This window comes from Gorilla gorilla, chromosome X (genome assembly GCF_029281585.2).
Source record: "Gorilla gorilla gorilla isolate KB3781 chromosome X, NHGRI_mGorGor1-v2.1_pri, whole genome shotgun sequence".
In the NCBI taxonomy this organism is placed as follows: Eukaryota; Metazoa; Chordata; class Mammalia; order Primates; family Hominidae; genus Gorilla; species Gorilla gorilla.
In genome coordinates, this window is record NC_073247.2 from 76321401 (window position 1) to 76345203 (window position 23803).

The 23803-nt window shown below is 39.1% G+C and overlaps 1 pseudogene; it reads right to left on the minus strand.

Moving 5' to 3' along the window:
* Positions 1-6759: 6759 nt before the first annotated feature.
* On the minus strand, positions 6760-17545 carry LOC101131366 (14-3-3 protein zeta/delta-like; annotated as a pseudogene).
* Between the last annotated feature and the right edge of the window lie 6258 nt (positions 17546-23803).

Consider the following 23803-nt stretch of genomic DNA (forward strand, 5'->3'; position numbering starts at 1 on the left):
TATTGGCCCCCACTCTCTTCTGGCTTGCAGAGATTTTGCAGAGATATCTGCTGTTAGTCTGATGGGCTTCCCTTTGTGGGTAACACGACCTTTCTCTCTGGCTGCCCTTAACACTTTTTGCTTCATTTCAACCTTGGAGAATCTGACAATTATGTGTCTTGGGGTTGCTCTTCTCAAGGAGTATCTTTGTGATGTTCTCTGTATTTCCTAAATTTGAATGTTGGCCTACCTTGCTAGGTTGGGGAAGTTCTCCTGGATAATGTACCAAAGAGTGTTTTCCAACTTGGTTCCATTCTCCCTATCACTTTCAGGCATACCAATCAAATGTAGATTTAGTCTTTTCACATAGTCCCATATTTCTTGGAGACTTTGTTCATTTCTTTTTACTCTTTTATCTCTAACCTTGTTTTCTCACTTTATTTCATTAAGTTGATCTTCAGTCACTGGTACCCTTTATTCCACTTGATCGAATCAGCTATTGAAGCTTATGCATGCCTCACAAAGTTCTCATGCCATGGTTTTCAGCTCCATCAGGTCATTTAAGGTCTTCTCTACACTGTTTATACTAGTTAGCCATTTGTTTAATCTTTTTTCAAGGTTTTTAGCTCCCTTGCAATGGGTTTGAACGTGCTCCTTTAGGTTGGAGGAGTTTGTTATTACCGACCTTCTGAGGCCTACTTCTGTCAACTTTTCAAAGTCATTCTCCATCCAGCTTTGTTCCATTGCTGGAGAGGAGCTGCAATCCTTTCGAGGAAAACAGTCAGTCTGATTTTTAGAATTTTCAGCTTTTCTGCTCTGTTTTCTCCCCATCTTTGTGGTTTTATCTACCTTTGGTCTTTGATAATGGTGAATTACAGATGGGGTTTTGGTGTGGATGTCCTTTTTGTTGATGTTGATGCTATTCCTTTCTGTTTGTTAGTTTTCCTTCTAACAGTCAGGTCCCTCAGCTGCAGATCTGTTGGAGTTTTCTGGAGTTCCACCTTGACCCTGTTTTCCTGGGTATCACCAGCAGAGGCTACAGAACAGCAAATATTGTGGAACAGCAAATATTGCTGCCTGGTCTTTCCTCTGGAAGCTTTGTCCCAGAAGGGCAGTCACCTATATGAGGTGTCATTCAGCCCCTACTGGGAGGTGTCTCCCAGTTAGTCCACACAGGGTTCAGGGACCCACTTGAGGAGGCAGTCTGTCCATTCTCAGAGCTCAAACGCCGTGCTGGGAGAACCACTGCTTTCTTCAGAGCTGTCAGACAGGGACATTTAGGTTTGCAGAAGTTGTCTGCTGCCTTTTGTTCATCTATGCCCTGCCCACAGAGGTGGAGTCTAGAGGCCATAGGCCTTGTTGAGCTGCACTGTGCTCTGCTCAGTTCGAGTTTCCTGGAGGCTTTATTTACCTACTCAAGCCTCAGCAATAGTGCACACCCCTCCCCCAGCCAAGCTGCCATCTCACAGTTCAATCTCAGACTGCTGCGCTAGCAGTGATCAAGGCTCCATGGGTGTGGGAGCCACTGAGTCAGGCATAGGAGAGAATCACTTTGCCTGCTGGTTGCTGAGACCTTGGAAAAAGCACAGGATTTGTGTGCGAGTGTCCTGTATTTACAAGTAGTCTGTCATGGCTTCCTTTGGCTAGGAAAGGGAAATCCCCTGACCCCTTGTGCTTCCCAGGTGAGGCGATGCCCCACCCTGCTTCGCCTCACTCTCTGTGGGCTGCACCCACTGTCCAACCAGTCCTAATGAGAATAAACCAGGTACCTCAGTTGGAAATGCAGAAATCACCTGTCTTCTGCATTGATCACGCTGGGACCTGCAGACTGGAGCTGTTCCTCTTCAGACAACCACTGTTTCAAATCCCATCCCTGAAACGCAGGATTAGATGGGTTGACTGCAGAATCTTTTAAGAATATTTTAAGGACTATTTTAAGAATCATTTGATAAAATGTTTCAATGACATTTTAGAAGAAGGCACAATTCTCATAGACAGACACATCATAATTTCGCTTAAACCTGAAACAGATCCTCAAAAGAATGGGTCTTATAGTCAGTCCTTTATCATTTTTTTTCCAAGATAGTTTATGTCCATATTAGCTAAGAATGGATTAATATAATTTTAGAATGTACTCATAAAGACTAAAGCAGATTTATCATAAATAGGCACTTGGCAGGTAGTGGAAGGAGAATTTTTAAATGAGTGCACTACTATAAATAGTACAAATTGTCGATGTCAACAGTAACATCAGACAGGCACTGAAAAAGCTTTTGTCTGCCTTAAATGAATATTACTTTGAAAACTTTTTTTTAAAAAAGCAATTTGGATAAATTTTCCTCCAGCTAGTTAATGCTTTAAGTAAGGAATGAAACCACATAAAATTAAAGAATTTTTTTTAATTTTGCAGTTAAGAAAGAAATGAGTTGTCTACTCTCTGCACTCCATTTTGCTTGAAAAGGAAAACCACTGGCAATTTCTGTAAGAAAATAACTGAAAATCTCAAGTGCCTCATGCATTATTAGCCTATTTATGGATGATATAATTTACCTATTGCAAGAAATGAAGATTCACAATTTATCCAGTTACCAACAAGTTTTAGGCTTCAAAGTGGCATAAAATCAGAATTTATAGCTGGGTATACACCAAATGATCTACTCTGTTTAGTCCCTACTAAATTTAAACGAGTTTAGGTGATGTTTTATTTATAGACCACTGGGAATAAAAATGTCCTATGTAATCTGTAATTTGATCATAAACAGTCATGCAAAATTATTCTGTGGAATTTAAAAAGACCTATTATATTGGCCAACTCTCCAAATGTGATTGGCAAAAATTCAGATGGTTAAGACAGTTATTTTGCTTCCAAAATCAAAATCATATTTTTTGAAATCACCATTGCAACTGCTCAGATCTACCCACTGACTGGAAAAAATGAATAGGAAATGATATTTGGGACAGCAAAATGATTAGACTATTAATAGATTCAATATGATATTACTGAAATACGAAAGCCTGGGAACCTCAGACCTTAGCGCACAAATAGTCATTATGATGGAACCTGAGACTGAACAAAGGAGATAATGTATATAACTGAAGAACTCTAAGAATATATGACAAATCACAAAGGAAAGATGTACATGCTGGTACCTGAGCAACATGGGCAGTGGTAGTGGATACCCACTCACTGTGGTGAAGCAGAGTGGGATGATGCCAAGGTTGGGTGACAGTGGCTTGGTTACTAGGAATGGTTCTGAAAAGAAAGGCCATTCATCATAGACAGAGTATGTAAGAGTGTTCCATTGTCTCAAGCCTAGCTTTCAAAGCAGTTGTTTTCTCAGTATCCAATCAGAGATATGTGGCATGACTGTAGGGTGTCCAGGTAGTCATGATGAGAGACCAGTCTACATATAGCAGTATTCCTATTAGGGGTCAGAGAATGGAGGCAGGGTGTGGCCCTTGGAGAATGGAGGCTGCCAGTACCTGGTGGGGTATCAGGACTGAGGTGTAACTTAAGCACCAGTCTCAAGAAAGGGAGGGTTGATAGGTACTGCAACAGGTCAGCAATGAGCAACATGAGGACTGTTGTTAATACTACTAGTTCATTGCATTTAGGATTTTTGCTAAATGACTGCCAGTAACTGTTGGGGTATCAGGGATGAGGTGCAACTTAAGGACTAGTTTCAGGAAAGGGAGGATTACTAGGCAATGCAACTAGACAGCAATGTGCAACATGAGGACTATAGTTAATATTAATTAGTTCATTATATTCAAGATTTTCGCTAAATGAGTAGGCTATGAGTTTCTCTTGCCACAGGGAGAAAAATCGGTAACTGTGTGAGATAATGGATTTATTCATTTGCTCCATTATAGTAACCATTTTACTATATATGTATTTTATAACATCATGTTGTACATAGTAAATATACAAAATAAAATTCATTTTTAAAAGGCAAAGAAAATCCGGGCATGGTGGTGCACACCTGTAATCCCAGCACTTTGGGAGGCTGAGGTGGGTGGATCACCTGAGGTCAGGAGTTCGAGACCAGCCTGACCAACATGGAGAAACCTCATCTCTACCAAAAATACAAAATTAGCTGGGTGTGGTGGCGCATGCCTGTAATCCCAGCTACTCGGGAGGCTGAGGCAAGAGAATTGCTTGAAGCCGGGAGGCAGAGGTTGAGGTGAGCTGAGATCATGCCATTGCACTCCAGCTGGGCAACAAGAGTGAAATTCCATCTCAAAAAAAAAAAAACCCAGTAAAAGTCTAGATCTAGGTTCTTTGAAAGTTCTAGGCTAACAAAAATTGTTTTATGCCACATTGCTTTTGGTTAATGACATCTATACTACAATATTTACTTTTTACTCTAGTCCTCTTTTATTAAAAAGTCTTTATTTCTCATTAAAAATTTAAGAGTCAATACACATTTTTTATGGTTGCTTTTTTTATTTTATTATTACTATACTTTTAGTTTTAGGGTACATGTGCGCAATGTGCAGGTTTGTTACATATGTATACATGTGCCATGTTGGTGTGCTGCACCCATTAACTCGTCATTTAGCATTAGGTATATCTCCAAATGCTATCCCTCCCCCCTCCCCCCACCCCACAACAGTCCCCAGAGTGTGATGTTCCCCTTCCTGTGTCCATGTGTTCTCATTGTTCAATTCCCACCTATAAGTGAGAACATGCGGTGTTTGGTTTTTTGTCCTTGCGATAGTTTGCTGAGAATGATGGTTTCCAGTTTCATCCATGTCCCTACAAAGGACATGAACTCTTCATTTTTTATGGCTGCATAGTATTCCATGGTGTATATGTGCCACATTTTCTGAGATACCATCTCACACCAGTTAGAATGGCGATCATTAAAAAGTCAGAAAACAATAGGTGCTGGAGAGGATGTGGAGAAATAGGGACACTTTTACACTGTTGGTGGGACAGTAAACTAGTTCAACCACTGTGGAAGTCAGTGTGGCGATTCCTCAGGGATCTAGAACTAGAAATACCATTTGACCGAGCCATCCCATTACTGAGTATATACCCAAAGGATTATAAATCATGCTGCTATAAAGACACATGCACACATATGTTTATTGCAGCACTATTCACTATGGTTGCTTTTTTATGGAGAGTAGGGTGGGTAACCACATTTGAGGATAGCTATTACTTTGGTCTCTAAGATTTATATGTTGAGGAGCTTGCATTCTTTTTATTTTTGCTATTATTATCATCATTAGAGAATATTTAAAATATGAAAATACACATTCTGTCTTAATATAAACTATTAACAAAAATGTGGCTCCCCTAGGATGGTGCATTGGATGATCTTAACCCTTTAAGCAGTCCTCTTGCCAGTGACATCAGCACAATAATCTTTTTATTTTTTAAATTATTTCTTATTTGTATAGATTTAAAAAGTACAAGTGCAGATTTGTTACATGGATAGTTGTGTAGTGGTGAAATCTAGGCTTTTAGTGTGACCATCTCAGCACAACAATCTTTAGTAAGGACATTAACAAGTTTTCCATACAGCTGTCTTGCTTGTCAAAACTAAAATTCAGATGATTTGTTTGATAGAATTATGGCATTATCATGTATATGAAATTCAAAACAAGTTCTTCTACAGTAATGCTGTTTGACTGAACTGAGTCTGATGTTTGAAATGTCCAAGATGTTACTTCAGTGCCTCATATCTCAGAAATCAAAGGAACAGCTTGCAATATAAATGCAGCACTTAACTCATGGGCTGTTACAAAGAGGGTCAGCAAAATAGCAACATGCAGGAAAATGACGCTACAGAAAATTTTCAGAGAATTTCAAATCTGCCAAGCCCAGCTGAAGCTGTGGAAGGTTACACATCAAAATTTGGCCTACAGATTCCAGAATTTATGCAATAGATTCTATTATGGTCTCACTACCTTGAGAGTATGTTCTGTTCAAAAATCTATTAAAATGAAATCCAGGAACTGACACCACAGAGGTAACATATCCTGTGTTGTTAAACAATTTGGGATCTTATTATTCACACAACAGCAAAGGTCAGGAGGCATAAGGATAGTTAGAGTTCAAGGCAGGATGCCTTGAGATGTGGTCTATTAATAATAACTCAAATGTGGCCTATTAATAATCTCTATATCTTCATCTCGCAAGACTGTGGGGGACACCACATATTAAGATAATAATTATCACACAATTGAGACTGCTGGAATATAGTCTTTTCATAGAGATTTCACTGATCTCAAGAAGGAGAGATGCCAAACTGCTGCCTGGGAGGAAGTGATTTACTTTAATGGCAATAGTTTCCAAATCACTGATACCATTAGAATACCTCAACTATAAGAAGCCAGTAACAGATTTCCTAAAGTATCTTTTAGGATGTAAGGGCTCCAAACCTTAAAGTGCCCACAATTACTTGTGAGCAGACCCAAGGTACCAATGATCCCTTTTATTCCCCACTGAGACAAACCAATATGTAGGCAGTTTTCTTTGCTTAGACATTGAAGTGTTAAAACCGACCCTTGCGAAGCCACAATGTAGCAAAAGTACTATGCCAAACATTTATAGCTTGTATAAAAATTCCACATCCCCATATTGGCCACCTCAAGATGAAAACAGATAACTCCCTAAATGTTAACTGGCTTTAATCTCCTAACATTAAATATAAAAACCACATGAGAAATACAGAAATTCAAATAGAAGTAAAATAAACATGTCAAAAATCATAAACAAAAAGCTATTTGTGGTACAGCATGGATGACAAATGTTCTACTGTGTAAATTTTAGAATGAGGCAGACAAAAGTTGGAAGGTCAGCTTATTTTCCCCTACTTCTATTGCTTCAGCTTCAACTCCTTGGCATCCGATGTCCACAATGTCGAGTTGTCTATCAGTAATTGCATTATTAGCGTGCTATCTTTGTATGACTTAATGTATCAAGTTCAGCAATAGCTTCATTGGCAGCTGTCTTTGCAAGACAGCAGGCTTTCTCTGGGGGAGTTCAGAATCTCATAATAAAACACAGAGTAGTTAAGGGCCAGCCCCAATCTGATAGGATGTGCTGGTTGCATTTCCTTTTTGCTGATTCCAAAAGCTTCTTGGTATGCTTGTTGTCACTGATCCACAATCCCCTTCTTGTGATCACCAGCAGCAACCTCAGACAAGTAACCGTAGTAGTCTCCTTTCATTTTCAAATAGAAGACTTTGCTCTCTGCTTGTGAAGCACTGGGGATCAAGAACTTTTCCAAAAAAGGAGTAGATCATTGCAGATATCTCCTAGCTCCATCTCAATTTTCTCTTTGTATTCTCATACTATCTACTGTTTTTTTTCTCAGCACCTTCCGTCTTTTGTTCAATACTTGAGAAGATCCTGCAAGATGATCTACGGGCTTCTACAACATTTTTATAAGCAGCTGAGAGAAGGTTCCTCTCCTCATCGGACAATTCAGCTCCTTACTCAGTTACAAGACTTCATGCAGGCTGCCATGTCATCATATCTCTCAGCCTGCTTGGCCAGTTTGGCCTTCTGAAAGTGAGTGGTGGCCTATGAACCGGGGCTCAGCAGTCTCTTGGCGGTGTCGGCAGCGGCAGAGCTGAGACTCTGTCCCTGGGTCTCGCTGCTCACAGGCTAAAGCCACTCTGCAGACAGAGTTTCCCTGCTATTTTTCATCTTTTTGATACTAGCCATTTTGACAAGTGTGAGGTGATATTTCATTGTGGTTTTAGTTTGCATTTCCCTAATGATTAGTGATGTTGAGCATTGTTTTATATATCTGTTAGCCATTTGTATGTCTTGAGAAATGTCTATTCAGGTTCTCTGTCCATTTCTATTTTATTTATTTACTGATTTATTTATTTAGTTTTGAGACAGAGTGCCCCTGCGACACCCAGGCTGGAGTGCAATGGCACGATCTCAGCTCACTGCAACCTCTGCTTCCTGGGTTCAAGCAATTCTCCTGCCTCAGCCTCCCAAGTAGCTAGGACTACAGGAGCATGCCACCACACCTGGCTAATTTTTGTGTTTTAGGAGAGATGGGGTTTCACCGTATTGGCCAGGCTGGTCTCCAACTCCTGACCTCAAATGATTTGCCCTCCTCGGCCTCTCAAAGTGCTGGAATTACAGGCATGAGCCACCATGCCCGGTCTAAATTGGGTTATATGTCCTTCTGCTATTGAGTTGTTTGAGTCCCTTATATATTTTGGAAATTCATCCCGCATAAAATGTATTACTTCCAAATATTTTCTCCTAATCTGTAGGGTGTCTATTCATTTTGTTCATTGTTTCTTTTGTTATGCAGAAGCTATTTAGTTTGATGTAATTGCATTTGACTATTTGTGCTTCTGTTGCCTAATCTTTTGGAGCCAAATCCAACAAATCATTGCCCAGACCAATGTCATTTCATTTTTTCCTGCATTTTCTTTTAGTCTTAAGTTCATTCTGAGTTGATTTTTGTATGTGATATGAGATAAGGGTCCAATTTCCTTCATTGTCTGTGCATATCTAATTTTCCCAGCATTATTTATTGAAGAGAGTACCCTTTCCCCAGTGTATGTTCTTGGCACCTTTGTCAAAAATAAGTTAACTGTAAATGTGTGGATTTATTTCAGGGTTCTCTATTCCATTCCATTGGTCTGTGTGTCTGATTTTAGGCCACCACCACTATGCTGTTTTGGTTATTATAATGTTGTTGTATATTTTGAAGTCAGGTAGGGTGATGCCTACAGCTTTGTTATTTTTTCCCCAAGATTGCTTTGAGTATTTAGACATTCTTGTGGTTTCATATAAATTTTCAATTTTTTTCCTATATCTGTGAAAAATATCATGGGTATTTTGATTGGGATGACATTTAACCTGTAAATTGCTTTGGGTAGCATTGTCATTTTAACAATATTAATTCTCCCAATCTATAAGCATGGCATAGTTTTCCATTTTTTGTGTTCTCATCTACTTCTTTCATCAAAGTCTTATAGTTTTCCTTGTATAGATCTTTCAGCTCTTTGGTTACATTGATTCCTAGGTATTTTATATATTATAATTTTTTGTAAATGAGATTGCTTTCTTGATTTTCAGATCATTTGCTATTGGTGTATATAAGTGCTACTAATATTTTTGTGTTTATTTGCATCCTGCAATTTTACTGAATTCATTTATCAATTCTAACGTTGGTGGAGTCCTTAGGTTTTTCTACATATAAGATCTTGTCATCTGGCTGGGTGTGGTGGCTCATGCCTGTGGTCCGAGCACTTTGGGAGGCTGAGGCAGGTGGATCGTGAGGTCAGGAGATCGAGACCATCCTGGCTAACAAGATGGAACCCCATCTCTACTAAGAGTGCAGAAAATTAGCTGGGCATGGTGGCTGGCGCCTGTAGTCCCAGCTACTCGGGAGGCTGAGGCAGGAGAATGGCGTGAACCCAGGAGGCGGAGCTTGCAGTGAGCAAAGATGGCGCCACTGCACTCCAGCCTGGGCAACAGAGCAAGACTCTGTCTCAAAAAAAAAAAAAAAAAAAAGATCTTCTCATCTGTGAACAAGGCTAATTTGACTTCTTCCATTACAATTTGGATGTCCTTTATTTCTGTCTTTTGTTTAGTTGCCCTGGCTAAGACTTCCAGTACTATGTTGAATACTGTTGTTGAAAGTGGGCATCTTTGTTTTGTTACAGTCCCTAGAGGAAAGGCTTCCAATTTTTCCCAATTTAGTACAGTGTTAGCCATGGGCTTGTCTTATATAGCCTTCATTATTTTGAGGTATGTTCCTTTTATACCCGTGATTAGGGTTTTTTATCATAAAGGAATCCTGAATTTAATCAAGTTTTTTGGCACCTACTGAAATAATCATATAATTTTTGTTCATAATTTTATTAATGTAATACATCATGTTTATTGATTTGTTTATGAGGAACCATCCTTGTATCCCTGGGATGAATTTCACTTGACCATGGTGAATGATCTTTTTACTGTGTTGTTGAATTTGGTTTGCTAGTATTTGATTGAGGATTTTTGTATCTATTTTCATCAGTAAACAATGCCCTGTAGTTTTTGTTTCTTGTTTTATCTGTGTCTGGTTTTGGTGTCAGGTTAATGCTGATCTCATAGAATGAGCTTGGAAGTATTCCCTCCTCTTTAATTTTTCTGAAGAGTTTGAGTAGGATTTTTATTAATTCTTCTTCAAATGTTTGGTAGAATTCAGCAGTGAATCCACCAATTACTGGGCTTCTCTTTGATAAGAGACTTTTTATTATGACTTTGATCTCATTACTTGTTACTGGTTTACTGAGGTTTACTATTTCTTCATGGTTTGATTTTGGTAGGTTGTATGTATCCAGGAATTTATCCGTTTCTTTTTGGTTTTCCAATTTGTTAGTGTATAGTTAGTTGTTCATAGTAGTCTCTAACGATTTTTTGTACTTCAGAGGTCTAAGTTGTTAGGTCAACTTTTTCATTTCTGATTTTATTTATTTGGGTCTTCTCTTTTTTTTCTTAGTCTAGCTGAAGGTTTGCTGGTTTTGTTTTTCTTTTCAGAAAACCAACTTTTTGTTTTGTTAATCACATGTATTGTGTTTTTAGTCTCAATTTCATTTATTTCTGCTCAGATCTGTATTATTTCTTTCTCCCTGCTAATTTGAGATTTGGTTTGTTCTTACTTTTCTAGTTCCTGAGGTGCCATATGAATTTATTTGAAGAGTTTCTACTTTTTTTATATAGGCATTCATTGCTGTAAACTTTCCTCTTAATACTGCTTTTGTTGCATCTCATTGATTTCCATATGTTGTACTTCTGTTCTCATTTGTTTGAAGAAATTTTCAAGTTTCCTTCTTTTTTTTATTATTACTATACTTTAAGTTCTAGGGTACATGTGCACAATGTGCAGGTTAGTTACATATGTATACATGTGCCATGCTGGTGCGCTGCACCCACTAACTCGTCATCTAGCATTAGGTATATCTCCCAATGCTATCCCTCCCCCCTCCCCCCACCCCACAACAGTCCCCACAGTGTGATGTTCCCCTTCCTGTGTCTATGTGTTCTCATTGTTCAGTTCCCACCTATGAGTGAGAATATGCAGTGTTTGTTTTTTTGTTTTTGAGATAGTTTACTGAGAATGATGATTTCCAATTTCATCCATGTCCCTACAAAGGAGATGAACTCATCATTTTTTATGGCTGCATAGTATTCCATGGTATATATGTGCCACATTTTCTTAATCCAGTCTATCATTGTTGGACATTTGGGTTGGTTCCAAGTCTTTGCTATGGTGAATAATGCCACAATAAAAGTACGTGTGCATGTGTCTTTATAGCAGCACGATTTATAATCCTTTGGGTATATACCCAGTAATGGGATGGCTGGGTCAAATGGTATTTCTAGTTCTAGATCCCTGAGGAATCGCCACACTGACTTCCACAATGGTTGAACTAGTTTACAGTCCCACCAACAGTGTAAAAGTGTTCCTATTTCTCCACATCCTCTCCAGCACCTGTTGTTTCCTGACTTTTTAATGATTGCCATTCTAACTGGTGTGAGATGGTATCTCAATTTGGTTTTGATTTGCATTTCTCTGATGGCCAGTGATGGTGAGCATTTTTTCATGTGTTTTTTGGCTGCATAAATGTCTTCTTTTGAGAAGTGTCTGTTCATGTCCTTCGCCCACTTTTTGCTGGGGTTGTTTGTTTTTTTCTTGTAAATTTGTTGGAGTTCATTGTCGATTCTAGATATTAGCCTTTTGTCAGATGAGTAGGTTGTGAAAATTTTCTCCCATTTTGTAGGTTGCCTGTTCACTCTGATGCTAGTTTCTTTTGCTGTGCAGAAGCTCTTTAGTTTAATTAGATCCCATTTGTCAATTTTGGCTTTTGTTGCCATTGCTTTTGGTGTCTTAGACATCAAGTCCTTGCCCATGCCTATGTCCTGAATGGTATTGCCTAGGTTTTCTTCTAGGGTTTTTACGGTTTTAGGTCTAACATTTAAGTCTTTAATCCATCTTGAATTGATTTTTGTATAAGGTGTAAGGAAGGGATCCAGTTTCAGCTTTCTACATATGGCTAGCCAGTTTTCCTGGCACCATTTATTAAATAGGGAATCCTTTCCCCATTGCTTGTTTTTCTCAGGTTTGTCAAAGATCAGATAGTTGTAGATATGTGGCATTATTTCTGAGGGCTCTGTTCTGTTCCTCTGATCTGTTCTGATCAGATTCTCTGATCTATATATCTGTTTTGGTACCAGTGCCATGCTGTTTTGGTTACTGTAGCCTTGTAGTATAGTTTGAAGTCAAGTAGTGTGATGCCTCCAGCTTTGTTCTTTTGGCTTAGGATTGACTTGGCAATGTGGGCTCTTTTTTGGTTCCATATGAACTTTAAAGTAGTTTTTTCCAATTCTGTGAAGAAAGTCATTGGTAGCTTGATGGGGATGGTATTGAATCTGTAAATTACCTTGGGCAGTATGGCCATTTTCATGATATTGATTCTTCCTACCAATGAGCATGGAATGTTCTTCCATTTGTTTGTATCCTCTTTGATTTCCTTGAGCAGTGGTTTGTAGTTCTCCTTGAAGAGGTCTTTCACATCCCTTGTAAGTTGGATTCCTAGGTATTTTATTCTCTTTGAAGCAATTGTGAATGGGAGTTCACTCATGATTTGGCTCTCTGTTTGTCTGTTGTTGGTATATAAGAATGCTTGTGATTTTTGCACATTGGTTTCGTATCCTGAGACTTTGCTGAAGTTGCTTATCAGCTTAAGGAGATTTTGGGCTGAGACAATGGGGTTTTCTAGATATACAATCATGCTGTCTGCAAACACGGACAATTTGACTTCCTCTTTTCCTAACTGAATACCCTTTATTTCCTTCTCCTGCCTAATTGCCCTGGCCAGAACTTCCAACACTATGTTGAATAGGAGTGGTGAGAGAGGGCATCCCTGTCTTGTGCCAGTTTTCAAAGGGAATGCTTCCAGTTTTTGCCCATTCAGTATGATATTGGCTGTGGGTTTGTCATAGATAGCTCTTATTATTTTGAGATACGTCCCATCAATACCTAATTCATTGAGAGCTTTTAGCATAAAGGGTTGTTGAATTTTTTGAAGGCCTTTTCTTCATCTATTGAGATAATCATGTGTTTTTTTGTCTTTGTTTCTATTTATATGGCGGATTACATTTATTGATTTGCGTGTATTGAACCAGCCTTGCATCCCAGGGATGAAACACATTCAAAAGCTAGCAGAAGGCAAGAAATAACTAAAATCAGAGCAGAACTGAAGGAAATAGAGACACAAAAACCCTTCAAAAAATTAATGAATCCAGGAGCTGGTTTTTTGAAAGGATCAACAAAATTGATAGACCGCTAGCAAGACTAATAAAGAAAAAAAGAGAGAAGAATCAAATAGATGCAATAAAAAATGATAAAGGGGATATCAACACCGATCCCACAGAAATACAAACTACCATCAGAGAATACTACAAACACCTCTATGCAAATAAACTAGAAAATCTAGAAGAAATGGATAAATTCCTCCACACATACACTCTCCCAAGACTAAACCAGGAAGAATTTGAATTTCTGAATAGACCAATAACAGGATCTGAAATTGTGGCAATAATCAATAGCTTACCAACCAAAAAGAGTGCAGGACCAGATGGATTCACAGCCGAATTCTACCAGAGGTACAAGGAGGAACTGGTACCATTCCTTCTGAAAGTATTCCAATCAATAGAAAAAGAGGGAGTCCTCCCTAACTGATTTTATGAGGCCAGCATCATCCTGATATCAAAGCCAGGCAGAGACACAACCAACAAAGAGAATTTTAGACCAATATCCTTGATGAACATTGATGCAAAAATCGTCATAAAATACTGGCAAACCGAATTCAGCAACACATCAAAAACTTTATCCACCATGATCAAGTTTCCTTCTTAATTTCTTTATTGACCCTTCAGTTGTTCAGGAGCATATTGTTTAATCTCCATGTGTTTGTGTATTTTCTGAGGTTTCTCTTGCTATTGATTTCTAATTTTATTCCATTGTGGTCAGAAAAGATATTTGATAGGATTTTTATTTAAAACATTGTTCAGACTTGTTTGTGGTCTAATATATGGTCTATTCTGAAGAATGTTCCATGTACTGCTGAAAATAATGTGTATTCTGCAGCAGTTGAGTGAAATGTTTTGTAAATGTCAGTTAAGCCTATTATATCTAATGTGTAGTTTAACTCTGCTGTTTCTTTGTTGCTTTTCTGTCTGGATGAAGTCTGCTTTTATGTATTGATGATCTGTCAATTACTGAGAGTGAGGTATTAAAGGTCCCTACTATTATTGTATTGTAGTCTATCTCTGTTTAGGTCTATTAATCTTTGCTTATGTACTTGGGAACTCTGATATTGGATGCATAGATATTTATAATATTTATGTTCTTGCTGAATTGACCCCTTTATCATTATATAGTGACTTTTTTTATACAGTGTTTGATTTGTAATATATTTTATCTGATATGAGTATAGCTGCTACTGCTCTTTTATTGGTTTCTTTTTTCTTTTCTTTTTTCTTTTTTTCTTGGAGATGGAGTTTCGCTCTTTTCACCCAGGCTGAATCTCAGCTCACTGCAACGTCTGCCTCCCAGGTTCAAGCAATTCTCCTGCATCAGCCACCCAAATAGCTGGGGATTACAGGCGTGTGCTACTGTGCCTGGGCCTTTTTTTTTTTAAATTTCTAGTTGTATAAAATATCTTTTCTACTCCTTCACCTTCATTTTATGTGTTTATAGGTGAAGTGGGTTTCATGAAGGCAGGATATAGTTGGATCTTGTATCTTTGTACACTCATCCATTCTGTGTCTTTTAATTGCAAAATGGAGACCATCACATTCATTGTTACTATTGATAAGAAAGGACTTACTACTACCATTTTGTTGCTTGTATTCTGGTTGTTTTGAGACTCCTCTCTTACTTTCATCCTTTATTTATGTCTTACTTTGCAGTTAAGTGATTATTTCTGGTAGTATGTTTTAATGTGTTGCTTTTTATTTTTAGTGAATCTGTTATAGAGTTTTGTACTGTGAGTATCATGAAGCTTACAAGAAAAGCACCTTATAAATACAAGTTATTTAAAAGATATGACAACTAATCTTAGATCACACAGAAAAAATAGAAGCAAAGGCAAAGAACACACAAAAAATCTACACTTTAACTTCATCCCTTCCACATGTTGATTTTTAATTGTCCTAATCTACCTATCTTATATTACTTATCTCTGAAGTTGCTGTAGCAATTATTATTTTTGATAGATTTTTCTTTTGTGCTTCATTTGTCTTTTGGGCTAGACTTATATGTGGATTTGCATATCACAAATACAGTAATAGAGTATTCTGGGTTTGTCCATGTATTTAATTATACTAATGGGTTTCATACCTTGAAAAGTTTTCTTTTGAATGTTTTTTTTTTCTTTGTGAGACTGCCTCTAGCATTTCTTGCAAGATTTACCTGGTGATGTTGAATTCTCTGATTTTCTTTGTCTGGGAAAGACTTTATCTCTTTATACCTTCATATTTAACTGATAGTTTTCTGGACTACAATACTCTTTCATGGTAATTTTTTCTCTGAGTACTTTGAAAAAATTAATTCAATTCTTTGCAGGCCTGTATGGTTTCCACTGAGAAGTTTATTGCCAGATGAATTGGAGCTCCTTTAAATGTTATTTGCTTCTTTCCTCTTGCTGCTTTTAGGATCCTCTCTTTGTCCTTGATCTTTGCTATTTTGATTATTGGAGTAGTCCTATTGAGTTGACGATGTTTGGTGTTTTAAGAACTTCTTGTACCTGGATATTTATATATTTCTCAAGTTTTGGACAGTTTTCTGTTATTATCTCTTTGAATAAGCTTTCTACTCCTTGTTCTTGCTCAGTTATCTCTTGAACACCAATAATTTTTAGCTTTGATCTTTTCAGAGATTTTTATGTATCTTGTAGGTGCTCTTCATTCATTTTGCTTCACCTATTATTGTGCATTTTCAAACACCTGGTCTTCAAGCTCATTGATTCTTTCCTCTTCTTTGTACATTTCCACTGTTGAGAACCTGTAAATAGTTCTTCAGTTTAGCAAAAGTATTTATCAGTTTTGAAATTTCTGTTTGATTTTTTAAAAATTACTTTAGGCCAGGCATGATTACTCATGACTATAATCCCATCACTTTGGGAGGCTGAGGCAGGAGGATTGCTTAAGCCCAGGAGTTTGAGGATGCAGTGAACTGTGACTGCACCACTGCATTTCAGCCTGGGCAACAGCAGAAGGCCCAGTCTCTAAATTTAAAAAAAATTACTTTAATCTCTTTGTTAAATTTATCTGATAAATTTCTAAACTAACTCCTTAACTGTGTTATCTTGGAGATCATTGTGCTGGCTGACTACTTCAGTTTCACTTATTCCAGAGTAAAAATTGTCATTTAGAGGGAGATTTTCCACCTGCTTGGTGCCTGGCAGAGTGAGTGGGAGGGTTGTCACAAACGTAGAAGTCTGATTCTCCTTCCTTATGACTACTTTATGGATTCCACTCATCAGAAACCTGTGCCATTACCACTGCAAGCAAACCTGTGAATTAGACCTGGTGACAAGAGGAATCCCCTTGGCTATGTCTTTCCCTGTGGGAAAAAAAGAGAACAGAACGCTCCCAGAAGTTTTTGCTGTTGAAAAATCTCATAGCTCTCAATGTCACTGAGGACACCCACAGCCTTAATCTCTAGGAACCTCTTCAATATTTGTTGACATTGATCCTAGCTACATGGAGACAACATCCCTTGGCTCCTACTGAAGCTGAAACCACCACACTCCGCCCCAGCATCACCCTCACACTCACATGTAGGTGAATGTCTTTTGCTCCCAGAACAAGCCAGTAATATATGGAAAACGTGACTGCTCCATCAAATGCACAGACAGCAATGCAAGGCAACAAGAAACATGAAAAATCAGGGAAACATAGCACCATCAAAGAAACACAATAGTTTTCTAGTAATCTACCTCCCCAAAAATAGATATGTTTGATTTTCCTGACAAAGAACTTAAAATAATTGTTTAAGGAAGCTCAGTGAGCTATAAGTGAGCACAGATAGACAAACATCAGAAAAACAATAAACACACACAGAAAACAAAAGTTCAATAAAGAGATAGAAATGATTTAAGGAAGAAACAAACAGAAATTCTGGAGCTAAAGAATACAATGCATAAAAAATGCAATGGAGAGCATCAATAGCAGACTTGATCAAACAGAAGTATTTGTGAACTCAAAGATAGGTCATTTAAGCCCACCTAGAAGCAGCTTCTTGGTTCCTTCTCAAATCTCTGTTTGGTTTGACCCACCTGGCTCCACTCCTGACTCTACCATGTCCATCAGGGTGACCCAGAGTTCCTACAAAGCATCCAGCTCTGGCCCCTGTGCCTTCAACAGCCACTCCTACATAAGCAGGCCCAGTACCTGTAACAGCTCTTCACGCTTTTCCTGAGTCTGTAGCAACACCAGCTTCTGTAGTGGCCTGGTTACTGGCATGGTTCTAGGTGGAGGATATGCTGGGGTCAGTGGTATAGGAGGCATTACAGTTGTCATGGTGAACCAGGCCTGCTGAGCCCCTTTAAGTTGGATGTGGACCCCAACATCAAGGCTATGAAAACCCAGTAAAAGGAGCCCATCAAGACATTCAACAACAAGTTTGTCTCCTTCATCATCAAGGTATGGTTCCTGGAGTAGCAGAACAGGATGTTGAAGATGAAGTGAAGCCTCTTGCAGCAGCAGCAGAAGACAGCTTGGAGCAACATGAACATATTCAAGAGCTACATCAACAACCTTTGCAGGCAACTGGAAAGGTTGGAACAAGAGAAGCTGAAGCTGGAGGCAGAACTTGGCAATATGCATGGGCTGGTGGAGGACTTCAGTAATGTGTATGAGGATGAGATCAACAAGTGTGCAGAGATGGAGAATGAATTTGTCCTCTTTAAGAAGAACGTGAATGAAGTTTACATGAGCAAGATAGAGCTGGAGTCTCACCTGGAAGGGCTGACTGATGAGATCAGCTTTCTCAGGCAGCTATATAAAAAGGATCTCTGCAAGCTGCAGTCCCATATCTTTAACATATCTGTGGTTCTGTTCAGGAACAACAGCCACTCCTTGCACATGGACAGCACCATGGCCAACGGCTGTGCCCAGTATGAGAAGATTGTCAACCACAGCTGAGCCAAGGTTAAAAACATGTACCAGATTAAGTATGAGAAGCTGCAGACACTGGCTTGGAAGCAGAGGGATGATTTGTGTTGAAGAAAGATGGAGATCTCCAAAATGAACCAGAACATCAGCTGGCTCCAGGCACAGATTGAGGGTCTTAAAGGCCAGAGGGCTTCCTTGGAGGCTGCCATTGTGGATGCAAAGCAGTGTGAAGAGCTGGTCATTAAGAATGCCTACACCAAGCTGGTGAAACTGGAGGCTGTCTTGCAGTGGGCCAAGCAGGATATGGCATGGGAGCTGCATAATTATCAGGAACTGATGAGAGTCAATCAGGCCCCGGATATTGAGACTGCCACCTACAGGAAGCTTCTGGAAGGTGAAGAGAGCTGCCTGGAGTCTGGAATGCAGAACATTATTATCCATATGAAGACTACAAGTGGCTATTCGGGTGGTCTGAGCTCAGCTTATGAAGGCCTCACAAGCTCTGGCTTTAACAATGGCCTGGGCTCCAGCTGCGGCTTAGGCAGGGCCTCTGGCTTCTTCAGCTGTACCAGCTCCTATAGGGCCATGGTTGTGAGGGAGATCAAGACCTATGATGGGAAGCCAATGTTCGAGTCCTCTGATGCACTGCCCAAGTGAATGGCTGTAGCAGCCCCTCCCAACCTCCCCTTCCTGTGGCTGCCCCAGAGCCTGTGAGGGATGCTGCTGTACAGGAGAGCATAGGGAACAGGAGATCCATCTGAGGCTCATCCTTACCCCTCAGCCCACCCTTGTGGGCAGTTTATTGCATGGGGTACCCCCACTTGCCCATGCCCCCAAATAAAAACAAATTTATTTGTATTTTTCCCAAAATAAAGCCTCAGTTAGATCTGCCAAAGGAATAAAAAAAGGTCATCAAAAAGGATCCAGTGAGTGGAGAAAAAGAAATGAAGAACAGCCACAGGACTTATAGACACCATTGAGAAAGCTAGCATTTTCATTATAAGAATAAAATAGAGAAAGCTTATGTAAATAAATAATAGTTGTCAACTTTTCAAATCTCTGAAGAGATACGAACACGCAGATACATGAATCTCACAGTCTCCATTGAGATCACCCCATAGAATCCATCAAGACGTACTCAAACTGTTAAAAAGAAAAGACAAGGAGCAAATTTTGAAAGCAGCAAGAGAAAATATATTCCTCACATGTAAGGACATACTTATAAGGGTATCAGTAGATTTCCCAAGAGAAACATTGCATGCCAGGAGAAAGGGAAATGGTATATTCAAATTGCTGAATGAAACCTCTGCCAACCAAGAATATGTAGCAAAGCTATCCTTTGCAAATGAAAAAAGAGATTAAGACTTTCCCAGATTAAAAAAAAAAAAAGCTTAAAGGAGTTCATTACCACTAGACTGTCCTTAAAAGAAATGCCACAAGAAGTTCATCAACCAGAAAAAAGAGTGCTAATTAGTGACATAAAAATGTATGAAACTATAAAATGCACTGGTAAAAGTGAGTATATGGTCAAATTCAGAATACTCTAAGATTATAATGGTGATAAGTAAATCACTTATAACTCTAGAATAAAGGTTAAAAGACAAAAATGTTAAAAATAACTACAGGCAAAATAATGTGTTAATTGAAACATTATATAAACATGAATTGTTGTACCAAAAACAAAAAAAATGGGAGGAGTAGAAGTGCAGAGCTTTTGTATCCCAATAAAGTTAAGTTGTTCTCAGCTTATAATAAATCTGCATAACTAGAAGATGTTTTACATAAGCCTTATGATAGCCTGAAGCAAAAACTTTTAGTAGATACACACACAAAATAGAAATTAAAACATACATACCATTAGATAAAATAATCATCAAATCACAAACCAAAACAGCAAGAAACAAGGGAAGAAAGTATCTTTAAAAAGTCAGAAAACAATTAACAAAATGTCAATAATAACTTATTGCTTATCAGTAATTACTTTGACTACAAATGAATTAAATTCTCCAATGAAAACTCATAGAATGATTGAATAGCTAAAAAGAGACCTAACTATATGCTGCCTACAAGAGAATCAATTTTTTGTTTTTATTTTTAGATTTGGAGGCATATGTGCAGGTTTGTTACAAGGGATTGTTGCACAATGGTGAGATTTAGGCTTCCAGTGTACATATCAACCAAATAGTGAACATTGTATTCAATAGGTAATTTTTTAACCCTTACTCCACTCCCACTCTCCCACCTTGTAGAGTGTGATGGTTAATACTGAGTGTCAACTTCATTGGATTGATTGATACTAAGTAATAATCCTGGGTGTGTCTGTGTGGGTGTTGCCAAAAGAGATTAACATTTGAGTCAGTGATCTGGGAAAGGCAGATCAACCCCTAATCTTGTGGGCACAATCTAACCAGCTTCCAGTGAATATAAAGCAGGCAGAAAAATGTGAAAAGGACAGACGGGCCAAACCTCCCAGCCCACATGTTACTCCTGTGCTGGATGCTTCTTGCCCTTGAACATTGGACTCCATGTTCTTCAGTTTTGGGATTCAGACTGGCTCATCTTACTCCTCAGCTTGATGACAGCCTATTGTGGATCTTGTGATCATGTAAGTTAATGCTTAATAAATTCGTGTGTGTGTGTGTGTGTGTGTGTGTGTGTGTGTGTATTTCCAATTAGTTATGTCCCTCTAAGAGAGCACTGACTAATACAGACTTTGGTACCGGGAGTAGGAATAGAGGAGCAGAATATTAAGGATAGGGTTCTTTCATTAGTTTGGGGGTTTCTGGAGTTGGCTGCCTAATGTGATTAGATCCAAAGATGCTTCTAATAGTATGGAGAACACTGATAGTCCTTGGAATAAATTGTTTGGAGAGTTATGTAAAATAAATACATTTGACACTTCTGATTTACCACTTATGTGAGGCAAGGAGTTTAGTGACTCTGCATAATACCTTTGACCATATGTGGAGAACCAAGGAACATAATGAAGCTGATTGGTTGCTCCTAAGTTGAGTGGACAAAGTGATGAAAGAAAATGATGAACTCAGGGATTCTGTCTCCTGGCTTCAGAAGCAGATACTGAGCCTCAAATCTGCTAAGATTGCCCTGAGTGAGAGTCTTATTTCCTGTAGAAAAAGAACTGAAATTGTGAAAAAAAAAAAAAGACATAAGCTCTTATCATGCAAGTGGCTGACCTGCAATGAGAGGTACATGGACAGCTGTGCCAGGTGTATACTGTTAAAGTAAGGGCATTGATTGGAAAAGAATGGGACCTTGAAACTTGGAATGGGGACGTGTTGGAGGACCCTGATGAAGCTGGGGACACAGAGTTTGTAAACTCTTATGAAGCTGTTTTGCCAAAAGGAAGAGTTTCCCTGTCTCCAATAGTGGCAACATTCCCTCCCTGACCCATGCTGCCATCAGCCTTTCCACGTTTGTCTGAGGAGATGAATGCTGCGCTGCCTGAGGCAACAGTGATGCCCGCTCCTGAGGCAGCTGCCAGGCTAGATAATGTTGATTCTCCTCAAGGGCCACCCCCAAAACCTCTGTTTGCTTCTAGACATATAGACTAAAGTCTTGGTGGGCCCCTAGAGGTGAGGTTGACAGTGTGACCCATAAGGAGGTGTGCTACACTCAAAAAGAACTGTTTGAGTTCTGTAATTCATATAAACAGAAATCATGAGAACAGGTATGGGTACGGGATAATGGTGGAAGGAACGTAGAGTTGGATCAGGCTGAATTTATTTATTTGAGCCAACTAAGTAGGGACTCTGCATTTAATGGGCCCACTAAGTAGGGATTCCGCATTTAATGTTGCAGCTCAGGGAGTTAAAAAAGGTTCCAATAGTTTATTTGTTTGGTTAGCTGAAATATGAATTAAAAGATGACCCACTGTGAGCAAGCTGGAAATGGCTGCTCAGTTTTGGTTTAATGTAGAGGAAGGGATCCAAAGGCTTAGGGAGATTGGGCTGGTGGAGTGGATTAGTCACTTTAGTCCTACTCATCCCAGCTTGGAGGGTCCAGAAGATATACCCTTAACCAATGCCTTGCAAAATAGATTTGTGAGGGCAGCATCTGCATTTTTGAAGAGCCCTGTAATTGTTCTTCTCTGTATGTCAGATCTAACAATGGAAACCACAGTCACTCAACTACAAAATTTAAATGCAATGGGAATAATTGGATCTCGAGATGGCAGGGGCCAAGTGGCAGCACACAACCATCAAAGGCAAGGTGAGTGTAGCTGCCATAAAAGACAGCAGATGCAAAGCAGCAAACAGAATAGTCTGACTCATGCAGAGCTCTGGAATTGGCTAACTACCATGTTCCTAGAAGTGAAATTGATAGAAAGCCTACTGCATTCCTACATATATTATACAAACAGAAAACTTTTATGTTGAATGGATGAAAGACTAATTTAAATTATAAAAACAGACAATCATGGGCCCTAAATCAATTTCCTGACCTGAGCCAATTTACAGATCCAGAACCCCTTGAATAAAGGGGAGGCAGGGTCCCCTTGTGGAAGGATCCCACTACATTAATGACAATTTATGAAATGAATCTTTCTCCCATCCTTCCCCAAGGATACACCTGGCCTTCCACCAGGGTAACCATGCACTGGGAAAAGTGAAATGATCAGACATTTCAGGGACTACTAAACACTGACTCTGACTGATGTTGATTCCAGGGGACCCAAAACATCATTGTGGTCCTCCAGTTAAAATAGGGGCTTATGGAGGTCAGGTAATTAATGGAGTTTTATCTCAGGTCTGACTTACAGTGGGTCCAGTGGGTTCCTAGACTCATCCTGTGGTCACTTCCCCAGTTCCAGAATGCATAATTGGCATGACATATTTAGTGGCTGGCAGAATCCCCACATTGGCTCCCTGACTGGTAGGGTGAGAGCTATAATGGTGGGAAAGGCCAAATGGAAGCCATTAGAACTGCCTCTTCCTAGAAAAATAGTAAATCAAAAACAATATCACATCCCTGGAGGGATTGCAGAGATTATTGCCACCATCAAAGACTTGACAAATGCAGGGGTTGTGATTCCCACCCCATCCCCATTCAACTCTCCCATTTAGACTGTGCCAAAGACAGATGGATCTTGGAGAATAACAGTGAATTATTGTAAGCTTAACCAAGTGGTGACTTCAATTGCAGTTGCTGTATCAGATGTGGGTTCATTGCTTGAGCAAATTAGCACGTCTCCTGGTACCCGGTATTGCAGCCATTGACTTGACAAATGCCTTTTTCTCCATTCCTGTCCATAAAGCCTGCCAGAAGTAATTTGCCTTCAGCTGGCAAGGTTAACAATATACCTTTACAGTCCTGCCTCAGGGGTATATTAACTCTCTGGCTTTGTGTCATAATCTTATTTGGAGAGACCTTGATCACTTTTTGCTCCCACAAGATATCACATTGGTCTATTACATTGATGACATTATGCAGATTGGATCCAGTGAGCAAGAAGTAGCAAACACACTGGACTTATTGGTGAGACATTTGTGTACTAGAGGATGGGAAATAAATCTGACTAAAATTCAGGGACCTTCTACCTCAGTAAAATTTCTAGGGGTCCAGTGGTGTGGGACCTGTTGAGATATTCCTTGTAAGGTAAAGAATAAGTTGCTGTATTGGGCCCCTCCTACAACCAAGAAAGAA